This window comes from Arachis stenosperma, chromosome 5, assembly GCF_014773155.1.
Source record: "Arachis stenosperma cultivar V10309 chromosome 5, arast.V10309.gnm1.PFL2, whole genome shotgun sequence".
In the NCBI taxonomy this organism is placed as follows: Eukaryota; Viridiplantae; Streptophyta; class Magnoliopsida; order Fabales; family Fabaceae; genus Arachis; species Arachis stenosperma.
In genome coordinates, this window is record NC_080381.1 from 71,994,034 (window position 1) to 72,011,158 (window position 17,125).

Below are 17,125 nucleotides of genomic sequence, written 5' to 3' on the forward strand. Positions count from 1 at the left end.
TTGCAATTATGTAAATCTCACAAGCAATCACATGATGAACCTCCACTTCTTTTCCAAGCATAATGCAATGAATCATCACTGCTCTCTTGATGGTGACCTCAGAACGGTTGCTAGTGGGCAATATGGAGCGCCCAATGAAGTCTAGCCAACCTCTTGGAATTGGTTGAGGTCTCCCCTCTTGAGTTGGTTTGGGACACCCTTTGAATTGGTTATCCACTTAGTCCCAGGGAGACATATGTCTTCTAGAACTTGATCCAACCCCTTATCTACTCTCACCATCCTCCTATTGAAGGAATCAGGATCATCTTGCAGTTGAGGCAATTTAAAGATTTCTCTTATTTTGTCCAGATGAAAGTACATAACTTTCCCTCTGACCATGGTTCTGTAGGTATGGTAAGCGGTTCCAGTCATTCTCTGCTTATCTGTCAGCCACAGATTAGAGTAGAATTCCTGAACCATGTTCCTTCCAACCTTTGTCTCAGGATTGGTTAGAACTTCCCATCCTCTGTTTCGAATTTGCTCTTGGATCCCCGGATATTCATCTTCTTTCAGATCAAATTTCACTTCCGGGATCACTGACCTCAGACCCATTATTTTGTGATAATGGTCTTCATGTTCTTTAGTTAAGAACTTCTCTTGATTCCAAAGATTCTTTGGATTATTCTCTTTCTTGCCTCTTAAATTGGTTTGTTTTCCCTTAGGAGCCATGATATTGATAAATCTTGGCTTAGTGATCACGGAAAAGCACACCAAACTTAGAGGGTTGCTTGTCCTCAAGCAAAAGAAAAGAAGAAGAGAGAGAGAAGAGGAAATTCGAATGGTGTGGGTAAAGGGGGTTCCAAACGTGAATTTATAAGGGAGGGGAGAAGAGATTTCGAAAAAATAAAAGTTTGAAAGGAGATTTGAGAAGATATGAAAAGAAATTGAGAAAAGGGTGAGTTTTTGAAGAAGATTTGGGATTAATTTGAAATAGATTTGAAGAATGGTTTTGATTTGTGAAGATTTGAAAGTGAATGATGAGAGGTTGAAGTGCATTTATGTAGAAGAGTATGGTTAAAAAGAGGAAAGTTTGAAAAAAATTGAGTTGAAAACAAAAATGTGGTCCCCCCACCTTTCTGGCGTTAAACGCCCAGAATGGCACCCATTCTGGCGTTTAACGCCCATTTGCTACCCCTTTTGGGCGTTTAACGCCCAGCCAGGTGCCCTGGCTGGCGTTAAACGCCAGAAATCCTTTGTCACTGGGCGTTTTTCCAAAACGCCCAGGATGCTGCACACCTGGCGTTAAACGCCCAGAATGGTGCCCATTCTGGCGTTTAACGCCCAGAATGGTACCATTACTGGCGTTAAACGCCCAGAATGGTGCCCATTCTAGCATTTAACGCCCAAAATGCCCCTTACTGGCGTTTTTTCGCCAGTAAGCTCATTTTCTCTGCTTTTTGAGCTGAATCCTTCTGTAACTCTGTGAATTCCTTCATTTTTGATACTTGCCTCTGTAAGAACAATTCATACAACTTTCTAATGACTGGGTTGCCTCCCAGCAAGCGCTTCTTTACTGTCTTTAGCTGGACTTTTACTGAGAATCACTCAAGCCTCAGTTTTGAGCATTCCTGCTCAAAATTTCCTTCAAGATAGTGCTTGATTCTCTATCCATTTACAATGAACTTTCTGTCAGAATCAGTATCCTGAAGCTCAACATATCCATATGGTGAGACTCCTGTAATCACATACGGACCCCTCCACCGGGATTTGAGTTTTCCTGGAAACAATTTGAGCCTGGAGTTGAAGAGCAGAACTTTTTGTCTTGGCTCAAAGACTCTGGTTGACAATCTCTTGTCATGCCACTTCTTTGCCTTTTCCTTATAAATTTTTGCATTTTCAAAGGCATTGAGTCTGAACTCCTCTAGCTCATTTAGCTGGAGCAGTCTTTTCTCACCAGCTAACTGTGCATCCATGTTTAGGAATCTGGTTGCCCAGTAGGCCTTATGTTCCAGTTCTACAGGCAAATGACAGGCCTTCCCATATACTAGTTGGTATGGGGAGGTTCCTATAGGAGTCTTAAATGCTGTTCTATATGCCCACAGAGCATCATCCAAGCTCTTTGCCCAATCCTTTCTTCGGGCCATTACAGTCCGTTCCAGGATTCTTTTTAGTTCTCTGTTAGAGACTTCAGCTTGCCCATTTGTCTGTGGATGATATGCAGTTGCCACTTTATGGCTAATTCCATATCTAACCATAGCAGAGTATAGCTGTTTGTTGCAGAAATGAGTGCCCCCATCACTGATTAGCACTCTGGGGACGCCAAACCTGCTGAAAATGTTTTCTGGAGGAATTTCAGTACGGTTTTGGTATCATTAGTGGGTGTAGCAATTGCTTCTACCCACTTAGATACATAGTCCACTGCCACCAGAATATAAGTGTTTGAGTATGATGGTGGGAATGGTCCCATGAAATCAATTCCCCATACATCAAACAATTCTATCTCTAATATCCCTTGTTGAGGCATGGCATATCCGTGAGGCAGGTTACCAGCTCTTTGGCAACTGTCACAGTTACGCACAAACTCTCGGAATCTTTATAGAGAGTAGGCCAGTAGAAGCCGCACTGGAGAACTTTAGTGGCTGTTCGCTCACTTCCAAAATGTCCCCCATACTGTGATCCATGCAGTGCCATAGGATCTTTTGTGCTTCTTCTCTGGGTACACACCTGCGGATCACTCCGTCAGCACATCTCTTAAAGATATGGTTCATCCCAAAGGTAGTACTTGGCATCTGAAATTAGTTTCTTTCTCTGCACATAACTGTACTCTTTGGGTATGAACCTCACAGCTTTATAGTTTGCAATATCTGCAAACCATGGAGCTTCCTGAATGGCAAAGAGTTGCTCATCTGGGAAAGTCTCAGAGATCTCAGTAGAAGGGAGGGACGTCCCAGCTACTGGTTCTATCCGGGACAGATGAGCCACTTGGTTCTCTGTCCCTTTTCTGTCTCTTATTTCTATATCAAACTCTTGCAGAAGCAACACCCATCTTATAAGCCTGGGTTTTGAATCCTGCTTTGTGAGTAAGTATTTAAGAGCAGCATGGTCAGTGTACACAATCACCTTTGATCCCACTAAGTAGGATCTAAACTTGTCAATGGCATAGACCACTGCAAGTAATTCTTTTTCTGTGGTTGTGTAATTCTTCTGTGCATCATTTAGAACACGGCTAGCATAATAAATGACATGCAGAAGTTTGTTATGCCTCTGTCCCAACACTGCACCAATGGCATGATCACTGGCATCACACATTAATTCAAATGGTAATGCCCAATCTGGTGCAGAGATGACTGGTGCTGTGACCAGCTTAGCTTTCAGGGTCTCAAATGCCTGCAAACACTGTGTGTCAAACACAAATGGCGTGTCAGCAGCTAGCAGGTTACTTAAAGGTTTTGCAATTTTCGAAAAATCCTTGATAACCTTCTATAGAATCCTGCATGCCCCAGAAAGCTTCTGATTGCCTTAACATTGGCAGGTGGTGGTAATTTTTCAATTACCTCTACCTTTGCCTTATCCACCTCTATTCCCCTGCTTGAAATTTTGTGCCCAAGGACAATTCCTTCAGTCACCATAAAATGACATTTCTCCCAGTTTAAAACCAGGTTAGTCTCTTGGCACCTTTTCAAGACAAGTGCTAGGTGATTAAGACAGGAGCTAAATGAGTCTCCATATACTGAAAAGTCATCCATGAAGACTTCCAGAAATTTCTCTACCATATCTGAGAAGATAGAGAGCATGCACCTCTGAAAGGTTGCAGGTGCATTGCACAGACCAAAAGGCATCCTCCTGTAGGCAAACACGCCAGAAGGGCAAGTAAATGCTATTTTCTCTTGGTCCTGGGGATCTACTGCAATCTGGTTGTAGCCTGAATAGCCATCCAAAAAGCAGTAATAGTCATGACCAGCTAATCTTTCTAGCATTTGGTCTATGAATGGTAAAGGAAAATGATCCTTTCTGGTGGCTGTATTGAGCCTTCTGTAGTCAATACACATACGCCACCCTGTGACTGTCCTTGTAGGAACCAGTTCATTTTTTTCATTATGAACCACTGTCATGCCTCCCTTTTTGGGAACAACTTGGACAGGGCTCACCCAGGGGCTATCAGAAATAGGATAAATAATCCCAGCCTCCAGTAATTTAGTGACCTCTTTCTGCACCACCTCCTTCATGGCTGGATTTAGCCTCCTCTGTGGTTGGACCACTGGTTTGGCATTATCCTCCAACAGGATCTTGTGCATGCATCTAGCTGGGCTGATGCCCTTAAGATCACTTATGGACCACCCAAGAGCTGTCTTGTGTGTCCTTAGCACTTGAATCAGTGCTTCCTCTTCCTGTGAATTTAAAGCAGAGCTTATAATCACTGGAAAAGTGTCACCCTCTCCCAGAAATGCATATTTCAGAGATGGTGGTAGAGGTTTGAGTTCAGGTTTGGGAGGTTTATCCTCCTCCTGAGGAATTTTCGAAAATTCCCTTACTTCCTCTAGTTCTTCTTGATCAGGTTGAGCATCTTTGAAGATGTCCTCAAACTCTGATTCTAGGCTTTCAGCCATATTGATTTCTTCTACCAGAGAGTCAATAATGTCAGTGCCCATGCAGTCATTTGGTGTGTCTGGATGCTGCATAGCTTTTACAGCATTCAACTTGAACTCATCCTCATTGACTCTCAAGGTTACTTCCCCCTTTTGTACATCAATGAGAGTTCGTCCAGTTGCTAGGAAAGGTCTTCCTAGAATGAGAGTTGCACTCTTGTGCTCCTCCATTTCCAGCACCACAAAGTCAGTTGGAAAGGCAAATGGCCCAACCTTGACAATCATGTCCTCTATTATGCCTGATGGGTGTTTAATGGAGCCATCAGCAAGTTGGAGGCATATCCTGGTTGGTTTGACTTCTCCAATCAACCCAAGCTTTCTGATGGTGGATGCAGGTATTAGATTGATGCTTGCTCCAAGATCACATAAAGCTGTCTTGGTGCAAGTGCCTTCTAATGTGCATGGTATCAGAAAGCTTCCAGGATCTTGAAGCTTTTCTGGTAAGCTTTTTAGAATGACTGCACTGCATTCTTCAGTGAGAAACACTTTTTCAGTTTCTCTCCAATCCTTCTTATGACTTAAAATTTCTTTCATGAATTTAGCATAAGAAGGTATTTGCTCAAGTGCCTCTGCAAACGGAATCTTTATTTCAAGAGTCCTTAAATAGTCTGCAAAGCGGGCAAATTGCTTATCCTGCTCCGCTTGGCGGAGTTTTTGAGGATAAGGCATTTTGGCTTTATATTCTTCAACCTTAGATGCTGTAGGTTTATTCCTTACAGAAGTGGTTGAAGAAGCCTTGTTAGAGGGATTACTGTCAGCACTCTCAGGTGTCTGATTTTCCCTTGGCGTTTGGACGCCAGGATTGGGTGGAAAATGGGCGTTTAACGCCAACTTTTCCCCCTTTTCTGGCGTTTGAATGCCAGAACTGGGCAAGGAATGGGCGTTTAACGCCAACTTTCCTTCCCTTTCTGGCGTTTGAACGCCAATATTCCTCTCTGGGCTCTTACTGTCCTCAGAGGGATTTTGAACAGTGGTTTGGTTGTCCTCTGTCATTTGTTCCTTATTTGGCTTTTTGCTCTTTTGAGCGGTGTTATTCAAGTTCTTCCCACTCCTCAATTGAACTGCTTGACACTCCTCTGTTATCTGTTTAGATATTTGCTGTTTTGCTTGATTCAACTGTAGTTCTATGCTCTTATTAGCAACTTTAGTTTCATGGAGCATCTCTTTAAATTCTGCTAACTGTTCTGTCATCAGGAGTAGTTGTTGATTAAGCTCCATTATCTGTTCTTGAGGATTAGAGTCAGTGACTACTGTCATGACTTCCTCTTCTGGAGAGAACTCATTGCTAGAGTACAAATATTGGTTTCTAGCAACAGTGTCTATAAGCTCTTGAGCTTCTTCAATTGTCTTCCTCATGTGTATAGATCCACTAGCTGAGTGGTCTAAAGACATCTGAGCTTTTTCTGTAAGCCCATAGTAGAAAATGTCTAACTGTACCCACTCTGAAAACATTTCAGAGGGACATTTCCTTAACATACCTCTATACCTCTCCCAGGCATTGTAAAGGGATTCATTATCCTCTTGTTTAAAGCCTTGGATGTCCAGCCTTAACTGTGTCATCCTTTTTGGAGGGTAAAAATGATTCAGGAATTTGTCTGACAGCTGTTTCCATGTCTTTATGCTTGCTGTAGGTTGGTTATTTAACCACCTTTTAGCTTGATCTTTTACAGCAAATGGAAACAGTAATAGTCTGTAGACATCCTGATCCACCTCTTTATCATGTACTGTGTCAGCAATTTGTAAGAACTGTGCCAGAAACTCAGTAGGTTCTTCCTGTGGAAGACCGGAATACTGGCAATTTTGCTGCACTATGATAATGAGTTGAGGGTTTAGCTCAAAGCTGCTTGCTTTGATGGGAGGTGTACAGATGCTACTCCCATATGCAGCTGTAATGGGGTTAGCATATGACCCCAGAGTCCTCTTGGACTGATTAATTCCACTTAAGTCCATAATGGACAAAAGGGAAATGATGATGATTGCAAAGAGATAAATTTTGTTTATTTTTATTTTTTTTATTTTTATTTTTTTGAAATAACCGAAAAAAAAAGAAAATTAAAATAAAATAAAATAAGACAAAAGGAAAATAAAATAAAATTCGAAAATTAAGAATAAAATGAGATCAAAGCAATTTGAGAACTGAATCAATTAGTAAATTAAGAAGATTTTGAAAACAGCAATTAAAAAGATATGATTGAAAAATTTTTATGAAAAAGATTTGATTTTTTAAAAAGAGGAAAGAGAAAAACACAAAAAGACACCAAACTTAAAATTTTTAGAAAATCAAACACACAGTTTTCGAAAATTTTTAAGGGAAACACAAAGAGGACACCAAACTTAGAATTTTTATAAATCAAAAAGGGACTAAGAACATGCAAAATTCGAAAATTAAAAGAAAAACAAAAGCATGCAATTAACACCAAACTTAAAATATGAAACTTAGACTCAACTAAAAGACTCTAAACCAACAAAAATAAAACAGTCCTAATCTAAGAAACAAGATAAGCCGTCAGTTGTCCAAACTCGAACAATCCCCGGCAACGGCGCCAAAAACTTGGTGCACGAAATTGCAATCACACTTTTGCAATCCCGCACAACTAACCAGCAAGTGCACTGGGTCGTCCAAGTAATACCTTGCGTGAGCAAGGGTCGATCCCACGGAGATTGTCGGCTTGAAGCAAGCTATGGTTATCTTGTAAATCTTAGTCAGGATATCAGAAATTATCAGGATTGATTGTAAAAAGCAAAAGAACATGAAAAAGGTACTTGTTTTGTAGTAATGGAGAATAGGTTGAGGTTTGGAGATGCTCCATCTTCTGAATCTCTGCTTTCCTACTGTCTTCTTCTTCAAACACGCAAGTCTCCTTCTATGGCAAGCTGTGTGTAGGGTTTCACCGTTGTCAGTGGCTACCTCCCATCCTCTCAGTGAAAGCGATTGCATATGCTCTGTCACAGCATAGCGGAATTCATCTGTCGGTTCTCAATCAGGCCGGAATAGAATCCAGTGATTCTTTTGCGTCTGTCACTAACGCCCCGCCTTCAGGAGATTGAAGCACGTCACAGTCATTCAATCATTGAATCCTACTCAGAATACCACAGACAAGGTTTAGACCTTCGGATTCTTTGAATACCGCCATCAGTCCTAGCTTATACCACGAAGATTCCGATTAAAGAATCCAAGAGATAACTACTTAATCTAAGGTAGAACGGAGGTGGTTGTCAGTCACACGTTCATGGTTGAGAATGATGATGATTGTCACGGATCATCACATTCATCCGGATTAAGAACAAGTATTATCTTAGAATGGAAGCAAGCATGATTGAATGAGAAACAGTAGTAATTGCATTAATCCATCAGGACACAGTAGAGCTCCTCACCCCCAACCATGGGGTTTAGAGACTCATGCTGTGGAAGTACACAAAGAAACGTGTAAAAATGTCATGAGGTCATAAGGTACGGATACAATGTCAAAAGATCCTATTAATAGTAAAACTAGTGTCCTAAGGTTTACAGAAATGAGTAAATGACAGAAAAATCCACTTCCGGGCCCACTTGGTGTGTGCTTGGGCTGAGCAATGAAGGAATTTCGTGTAGAGACCTTTTCTGGAGTTAAACGCCAGCTTTCATGCCAGTTTGGGCGTTTAACTCCAAATTTTATGCCAGTTCCGGCGTTTAACGCTGGAATTTCTGTAGGTGACTTTGAGCGCCGGTTTGGGCCATCAAATCTTGGGCAAAGTATGAACTATTATATATTGCTGGAAAGCCCAGGATGTCTACTTTCCAATGCCGTTGAGAGCGCGCAAATTGGGCTTCTGTAGCTCCAGAAAATCCACTTCGAGTGCAGGGAGGTCAGAATCCAACAGCATCTGCAGTCCTTTTCAGTCTCTGGATCAGATTTTTGCTCAGGACCCTCAATTCAGTCAGAAAATCATAGTAAGTCCAGAAAAGTGAATTTTAATTAAAAACTAATAAAAATATACTAAAAACTAACTAAAAGATACTAAAAACATACTAAAAATAATGCCAAAAAGCGTACAAATTATCCGCTCATCAATGTTCAAAAGTCACATTGCTCATAAAATCAAAACTATGTTCGCTTGACTAAATCTACCATTTAACTAAAGTTGCTTAATCTACCAATCCTCGTGGGATCGACCTCACTCCTAGTGAGTCTTATTACTTGATGCGACCCGGTATACTTGCCGGTTATACGTGAAATCTTATTTTTACGTATCAAGGTTTCATCGGAAGGTGATGGTGAAAGAGAGGGTTCATTGTTTGAGGGAAGGTTGTTGTAATTGAAAGGTGGTTCATATTGGTGAAATTCTTGAGGTGGTGTGTATGGACTTTGTGGTTTATGGAGGTATTGGTATTGGAATGGTGGTGGCTCTAGAGATGATTCATATGGTGGTTGGTATAGTGGATATGGGTTAGGATCATATGGAGGTGGTTGGTGGTATAAGGCTTGTGAGTATGCTGGAGGGCTATATTGGGGACGGGGTTCACATGTATATGATGATTGTGGTTGACAACCACAATGAGGGTCATCACACACATTAGATTGGTATGCATTAGGATTAGGATTATACCCATAAGAGTTCAGAGAGTAGTCATGTTGGGGTGGTGCTTGAACGGCTTGGATGGAATAAAATGCCTTTTGTTCCTTGCGCATCTTCGTGAGGAGAGTAGTCATGTCCCCAAGCACTCTTGTCAAACTTGATTCGGAAGGAGGTTGTTGCCAAGAAGGTTGTCCATAAGCCTGGGGCTCCTCCTTCCTTTGATCTCTAAATCCTTGATGCATGTTATCATTGTAAATTCCATCTCCTACAACATAGTTTGAACCATACTCATAGCCAAAGTAATGAGAATTCATAGTGAAAGAGAAAATAAAAACAAAGACTAATAAGAAACAAAGAGAGCAAAATCCTACACTAGCAAAAACCAGCAAACAAACTAAAAATCAAGCTATTCACAATATATACAATAGCCAATAAAATAGCACCATTGTAATCCCCGGCAACGGCGCCATTAATTTGATACATGGATTTATACCGGTTCAGAATTCCACAAAATATTTCCGTTGTTAGTGTAGTCCAAACTGATAGTCAATCCTCAAATCAAATTAAATTTTTGGTTTTGTCACATGTACAAACCCCAATGAAAATTAACCGAAGTATTTAGCCTCTGGGTCGTCTCACGAGGAATTGCAATGAAGTGTATGCTTATTGGCTATGAAGGAACAAGGGGGTTTGATTTATAAGGGTGACGTTAGGATTTTTGCTAGTAAAGAATTTTGTAAAAATATAGTCGCGTTGTGAGTATAGATTCTAAACCAACAGAAAAGCCCTTCGTACAAACGTTTTAGTTGTCACAAGTAACAAAATCCAATAAATTTATAAACCGAAGTATTCAAACCTCGGGTCGTCTTCTCAAGGAATTGCAGGGAAGTATGATTTATTATTGGTTATGGAAAAAACGTGTTTGGGTTGAAAAAGGTTTTAAGCAGAGAAATAGATTGCAAGAATTAATAATTAATAACTAATAAAACTCTTGGCAAGGTATGAAACTGGAAGTCCTATCCCAGTTATCCTTATCAATTGTGATGAGAATTAGATTTTTCTCCCACTAGTTAACCTCTACTATGAAGAAGTCAAGTGGATGGAATAAGTTTGGTTCCTCAGGTCCTAGTCTTTCTTTGGAAAAGGCTAGAGTTATTAGAACTCGAGTTAATTCTTGAAGAATTCCAATTTTCGGTCGACAAATGAGTTTGACAACTCAAGAGTTACCAATTAATCAATTAAAGCCAAGAATATAAAAAGCTAGATAAAAATCATAGATATGAAAATACCTCATTTATATTGAAGATGTCAATTCTAACATGGACAATATTCATAAGCCAATTGGGCAACATAAATCAAACACAAATAAAGCTTCAAGTAACAAAAATAGAAGAGAAACATAAATTATTAACCCTGATATGAAAAACAATCCTATCCTAATAGAAATCCTAATCTTAAATCCTAAGAGAGGAGAGAGCCTCTCCTCTCTAAAAAACACATTTAACTATGAAAAGTGAAAATTACTCGCTATCTGATTGTCATCTCTCGCATGAATGCATTCCCTAAATCAAACACAAATAAAAGCTTCAGAGTAAACAAAAATAGAAGAGAAACATAAATTATTAAACCTGATATGAAGAAACAATCCTAATCCTAATAGAAATCCTAATCTTAAATCCTAAGAGAGAGGAGAGAGCCTCTCTCTCTCTAAAACTACATTTAAACTATGAAAAGTGAAAATTACTCGCTATCTGATTGTCATCTCTCGCATGAATGCATTCCCTCACTTCATAACTTCTAATCTGTGCCTCTTGGATTTGGATCTGGGCCAAAAAGGGCCCAAAAATCGCTGGAAACGAGATCTGCAAATTCTGTAGATCGCGCACGTCAGGCGTCTACGTGGGTCACGCGGTCGCGTCATCTGGAGTGTTGCTCTTCTACGCGATCGCATCAGTCATGCGCCCGCGTCAGTTGTATTTCGCAAGTCACGCGTTCGCCTCATCCATGCGCTCGCGTCGATTCTCTTTTGTGTGAACCACGCGTTCGCATCGTCTATGCGGACGCGTCACTGCCAGTTGCTCCAAAACTCCAATTTGTGCTTTCCTTCCATTTTTTGTATGTTTTCTTTCCATCCTTTAAATCATTCCTGCCCTATAAAACCTGAAAGTACTCAAAACACAAATCACGGCATCGAATGGTAATAAAGGATAATTAAATTTGATTATTTTAAAGCATAAGGAACACATTTTCTCATATATCACATAATAAGGAAGGAAAAGTGAAACCATGCAATTTACATGAATAAGTAGGTGAAGGGTTGAATAAATCACTTAAATTGAGCTCAATATACATCATAAAATATGGGTTTATCAACCTCCCCACACTTAAACAATAGCATGTCCTCATGCTAAATCCAAGATAAAGAATAAGGTAAAGTGGTGGAATCTCATGCAATGCAATCTATCCTAGATGCAACTACCTAAATGAGTCATACAAATCTAGTTATTATTCACCTATATATAAAGCTTTACATGTAGTTAAATTAATTCACATTCTCAAGGAATCATATACACATAGCCAACCTTAGATAATGTTAAAGCACTTTTATAATTGAGATGGGTAAATAAAATATTTTTCAAACTTGCAAGACAATTAACAATAGAGGTAGAGATATATGGTGATGAGCTATTGAACCCTCACTGGATTTTGTGTTTACTCTCTAGTCACTCAGTGTTTATTGGGTTAATCACTTTAATCTTCTTTTTATCATTGCTTTCTATAACTTTGTTCTTCATCTAACAAATCAACAATTATAGAATACAGACATACAAAGATCATGAGTTCTTTTTAAGGTTGTAATGGGGCCAAGGTAGAGGTAAGGGTATATGTATAAGGCTAAGTAAGCTAATAAGTGAATCCTTGATTAGTCTAAGATCTCACCTAACATATACATACTTTATATAAATCAAAAGTTTCTTAACCTATTTGCCCAAATTTTTCCACTTTGTATTGCAAACTCATGCATTGAATTTAACTTTGTCCCATGTGCATTGATTCCTTTTATTTTGTGTTTGGGAAAAAAAATTTTTTTGTATCCCTTTATTGAAATTAAATTTTTTTATGCACATGGTAATTTAATTATTTTGACTTCACATGAGCATGCTTCCCAAATTTTTACATAACTTGTTCAATTTAATTTCATACTTTTTCTATCATCCCATGTTCCCATAAAATTCCCCACACTTAAATTATACACAATTTCTATCTTAAGCTAACCAAGGAGTCAACTTGGGATTTTTATTTTGTTTTTCTGCTTAAGGCTAGTAATGTGGTTATAAAACAGAAGGGGATTAAAAAAGGCTCAAGGGGGCTAACAAGGATGGCATAAAAGGTAGACTTTATTTGGGATAAGTGAGTTAATAATCAAATATGGCCTCAATCCTATCTTGGTATGTATCTATATTCTATATTGGACATATAGATTAAAGCAAAGTAAAGAACACCATAATAAAAAAGAAGGGCAAAGCACACAGGAATAAAAATTATGGTCTGAATGTAACCATACAATCAAGCTCAAAACTCACAGGCTGTGTGTTCTCAAGCTCATAAATCATATATCAGTTATGTATGTCATGCAAGTAGAAATTAAGAGTTTCCATTATTCTCAATGTAAAATATATTGGATGGCTTTAAAGTTTTAGTGTTCCTCCTTGATGAAATGTTGTTAACTAACTAACTTGTAATGCTATATATACAAGGGGTGTGGATTGATTCTGTTAAAGTCTCTAGCTTACTTCCTTTTTATTTTCAATCAAATTAACTACCATGTGCTAAAAAGGGTAAACTATACTAATTAATCCACTTAATATATAACTAGCAGACTAAGGTGCAAATCGAGCTAAAATATCCAAGATATTATACAGCCCAAAGTGCGTAATGTAAAAATACAGTCAAAAGAAAAAAAAAGAAAAATATGCAAAAATACAGAAAATAGCTAAAATAAGATAAGAGTCTATAGTGGTTCACCAAAATAAATAGATGCCAGAGATGTCGACCTCCCCACACTTAAATAATAGCATCGTCCTCGATGCTCAGTCAAGCAAGGTGTGACGAAGTGCCATCCCCGGAAGGATGGGCTGCTGGTGTCTCAATGGTAGGCTGAGGGTCTGCAATCGCTGTGAGGATCGGAGGAGTGGTCTGCTGAAGCGGGGGCTTTGTCCATAGAGGAACCTCCGGATCTGCGGTCTGTAGCTGGTGGTGCTCCTCATGATGTGGTGTAGTGTGGCCGAGACCTCCCTGCTCAGCATGGGTAGGTGCCTCCTCCCCATGATCGCTCACCTCTTCCTCAGATGTGTCGGAGGGCATGTCGGGCTCAGAGGGAATGTTACCACCAGAGTGGATCATCAGCTTGAGGTGCTCAAAGCGTCGCTTGTGGCGACGCTCAGACCTCTCAAAAAGTCACCTGGTGCGACGGTCAGATCTCTCAAACTGCTGCTGGTGATGGTGCTCCATCTGATCTAGGCGGTCAAAGAGTCGGTGCACCAGACAGTAGACGGGCTCAGGAGCATGTGGGGGTGCAGTGGGTGGTGCTGGGCCAGTGGAAGCAGAAGGGGTAGCTGAAGGGGTGGCTGGCTCAGTAGTGTCAGTGAGAAATGGAAGGCGGTAGCCGAAAGCCAGGAACTTTCGACTATGAGGGATGATTTTTCGGCACTCTGCCGCGGGGGACTTTTCATCAACAGCCTCCCAAGGTACCTCAGCTCGGCGACCCAACTGAGTAATCAGGTAAGGAAAAGAGAGGGTGCCTCTAACATGGACCCTGGCCATGTAATGCCGGATGAAGCGAGGTAGATAAAGGTCCTTACCCATCATCACACACCAGATGAGGGTAATCATAGCAGCTGGCACCTCCGTCTCATGAGTGCTCGGCATCACATAGTTGCTCAGAATCTGTTGCCATAGTCGAGCCTCATCATTCAGATATATAAGCTTGATTCTCTTTGGTACCAATGTGCTTGTTCCCATGACCCAAGGAACAGTAGGATCAAGAGTGATGTCCTTCTTTACTGCATCCCAATCAAACCTCATGAATCTCATATCTTCCTCAGCTTTCTGGTAACCATCTGGCTGATCTGATTTAGGTGGAAGATGGAGGATTTCTTCAATTGCTTCCTCAGTAACCAGAATCTATTTGCCTCTGAGTTATATTGCATCCAGGGAAGATAGAAAGTAGTTATTATAGAATTCTCTAACCCAGGATGAGTTTACCTCTGTTAGGTTCCTCTCCAGGAAGAACCAGCCTCTCTGTTTGATCTGATCTGAGGTGTACTGCTGGAGTTCTTCTGGAATTTTGAGGGTCCTTTCCAGGTGTAGGTTCCTGGCGGTGGCAAAGGTTGGGTATTTCAGCTCATAGTATTTGTTTGCAAATTTTACCGGGTCAGCTGAAGGTACCAACTGATCAGCCTTTTCCTGCGGGGTAAAGTTCTTCTCCCGCCAGGAATCATCATGTAAGATGCTAAGGATGGAACCAGAGGATTCACCTCTTTTCCGTTTGCCAGTGGTGACTTTGTCCTTTCCCCTGCCTTGAGAGTCAGACATCCTGAAAAACAGAAATTCCAAGATATAATTGAGGAGTAAAAGCAGGAAAACAAGTAGGTAAATAACAAGATAGGCAGTAAGTGGCAAAGGAGCAGCAGAAGAATAAAATCAGTGAAGGAAATTTATATGTTGGATTGTTTTGGAGTTGAAAAGCAGAGATGAGAATTCATAGTCCAAAATATGTTAGAAGTGAAAAGCTTGTTAAATAGAAAAACAATAATCATGCCGTGAGTGAAATTAATTGAAAGAAGTAGTGAAAAGGTAAAGTGGAAAGTTAGAAAGTTAAAAATCAGTGAGTTAGTAAAAAGGAAGTCAGAGTAAGTGGCATGAAGATTGGTTTCTAAGTAACAAGAATTTCACAATTTTAAGCAACAGTTAACTCATATTCAAGCAGAAATAACAGGGTATTAATGATGATTCATATAGATATAGGAGTAGTAAAAAGTAAAATCACATCATCAAGAATTCAAATTATTGACTAGAAAATCAAAAATAAGAAGAATGCGGGCCCGTGCATTCAAGAATAGGTTTGGTATTCGTGGAGCAGTTCAAAAATGAGAATTGCCATAACCAATACTTGAATGTAGAAGGAAAAGTAATTTGTAGAAAATTGGGCAGCATTCCGGCTAAAATTGGACGTTCCCAGAAAATGGATATCAAGAAAATCAGGTCATATGAGATTAACAAATGCTGTAAACAGTCACAAACAGTAGGAATAGTAAAGAATAGTCTAGCAGCATGAACATAGCAGATGAACAGTATGAAAAATGCATCCAGAATAAAATTGCAGAACAGATAAACAGGTAACAGGAACGGTGCAATTATCAGGCCTAAATCCACTATCCAGATCCTAGCTACCTAACCACCTAGAATCCACTACAAACATGCATCTCTATCTAGCCTATGCGGAACAAAAATTGAAAAACGAACTAATGAGTCGCAAGGAAGAATCGCCGTATGGCGGAACCTGGTGCGTAAATAGCAATGAGATGGAGCAGAGATGAGGGCAGATGGGTGATGATGCGGTGACGCTGGGTGAAGCACGGCGGCGCGGCGGTGGGGCAGTGGCTGTCGGAGGTAGGCTACGGTGGGGGGGGGGCGGTAGTGGAGGAGAGTGAGAGAGGGGGAGAAGAAGGAGGAAATAAGAGAGGGTTGGGTGTCGCGTCGGGTCTGGGTGGTTGAGGGTGGCGTGGCGGCTGACTTGGTGGTCAGAGGTGGTGGCTGGGGTTGGGGAGAGAGAGAGTTGCAGAGGTTAGAGAGAGAGGGGGTTGGGGTTTGGGGACGCGACGGGGAAGGGTTCGCGTGACATGGGATTAGTGATCCCGAATCCACGAAAATGCGTGAGGCACGCGATCGCGTGACTAGGGTGCAATAGGGTTGACGCGGATGCGTGGTCGACGCAATCATGTGGGTTGGGTGTAGGATAGGTGACGCGGATGCACCAAGCACGCGAACGCGTCGCTGATATTTGTGTTAAACGCATGATTCCAGCGTCGTTTTAGGCGCAACTCTCTGTTTGGTTTGGGGGTCATAATATCCGCGCGACGCGATCGCATTGCTCACGCTTTTGTGTGGTGTGGGTGTTATGTAGGTGACACGTTCGCGTCAGGGACGTGTACGCGTGGGTTGTTTGGTGCTACACGCACCAAAGCCGCACGATTCCAGCCCAACTTTCTGGACGTTGAATCTTTACGTCGATATCCAGATCACGCGTTCGCGTGGATGACGCGGACGCGTGGGAGGCCTTTTTTGCAACTGACGCGATCGCGTGGAGCACGCGGTTGCGTTGAACAATTGTGTTAAAGGCACGCCTTCAGCCTTGCTTCAGCGTGACTCTCTGTTCACTTTCCTTTTCTTTTAATGCACTTGTGACGCAGACGCGTCAGCGACGCTGTCACGTCGTGTGCTCTCTCCTCTTTTTTTTTTTATTATGCAGTATGCAGAATGCAAAATGCAGTGAATGTCATGCAAAAATTCAGGTTCAAACAAAATTCAAAAACAGAGAAAAATAGAGGGGGAACGATCATACCATGGTGGGTTGTCTCCCACCTAGCACTTTTAGTTAAAGTCCTTAAGTTGGACATTTGATGAGCTTTCTGCTATGGTGGCTTGTGCTTGAATTCGTCCAAAAATCTCCACTAGTGTTTGGAATGCCAGCATCCTCCGGGGTCCCAAACAAGGTACGTAAAGCCCTTAGGTGAGTTCAAACAGGCTTGCAGGCTCCCGGAGTGTTGAATGGTAGAATAGATTCCAGGATCCCAAACTCTACTTTTACACCCATTTTTGTCTTGATCTGCATTTTTCCAGCCAGGTGATGAGTGATCTGAATCCTCACTGCAGTGACCAAA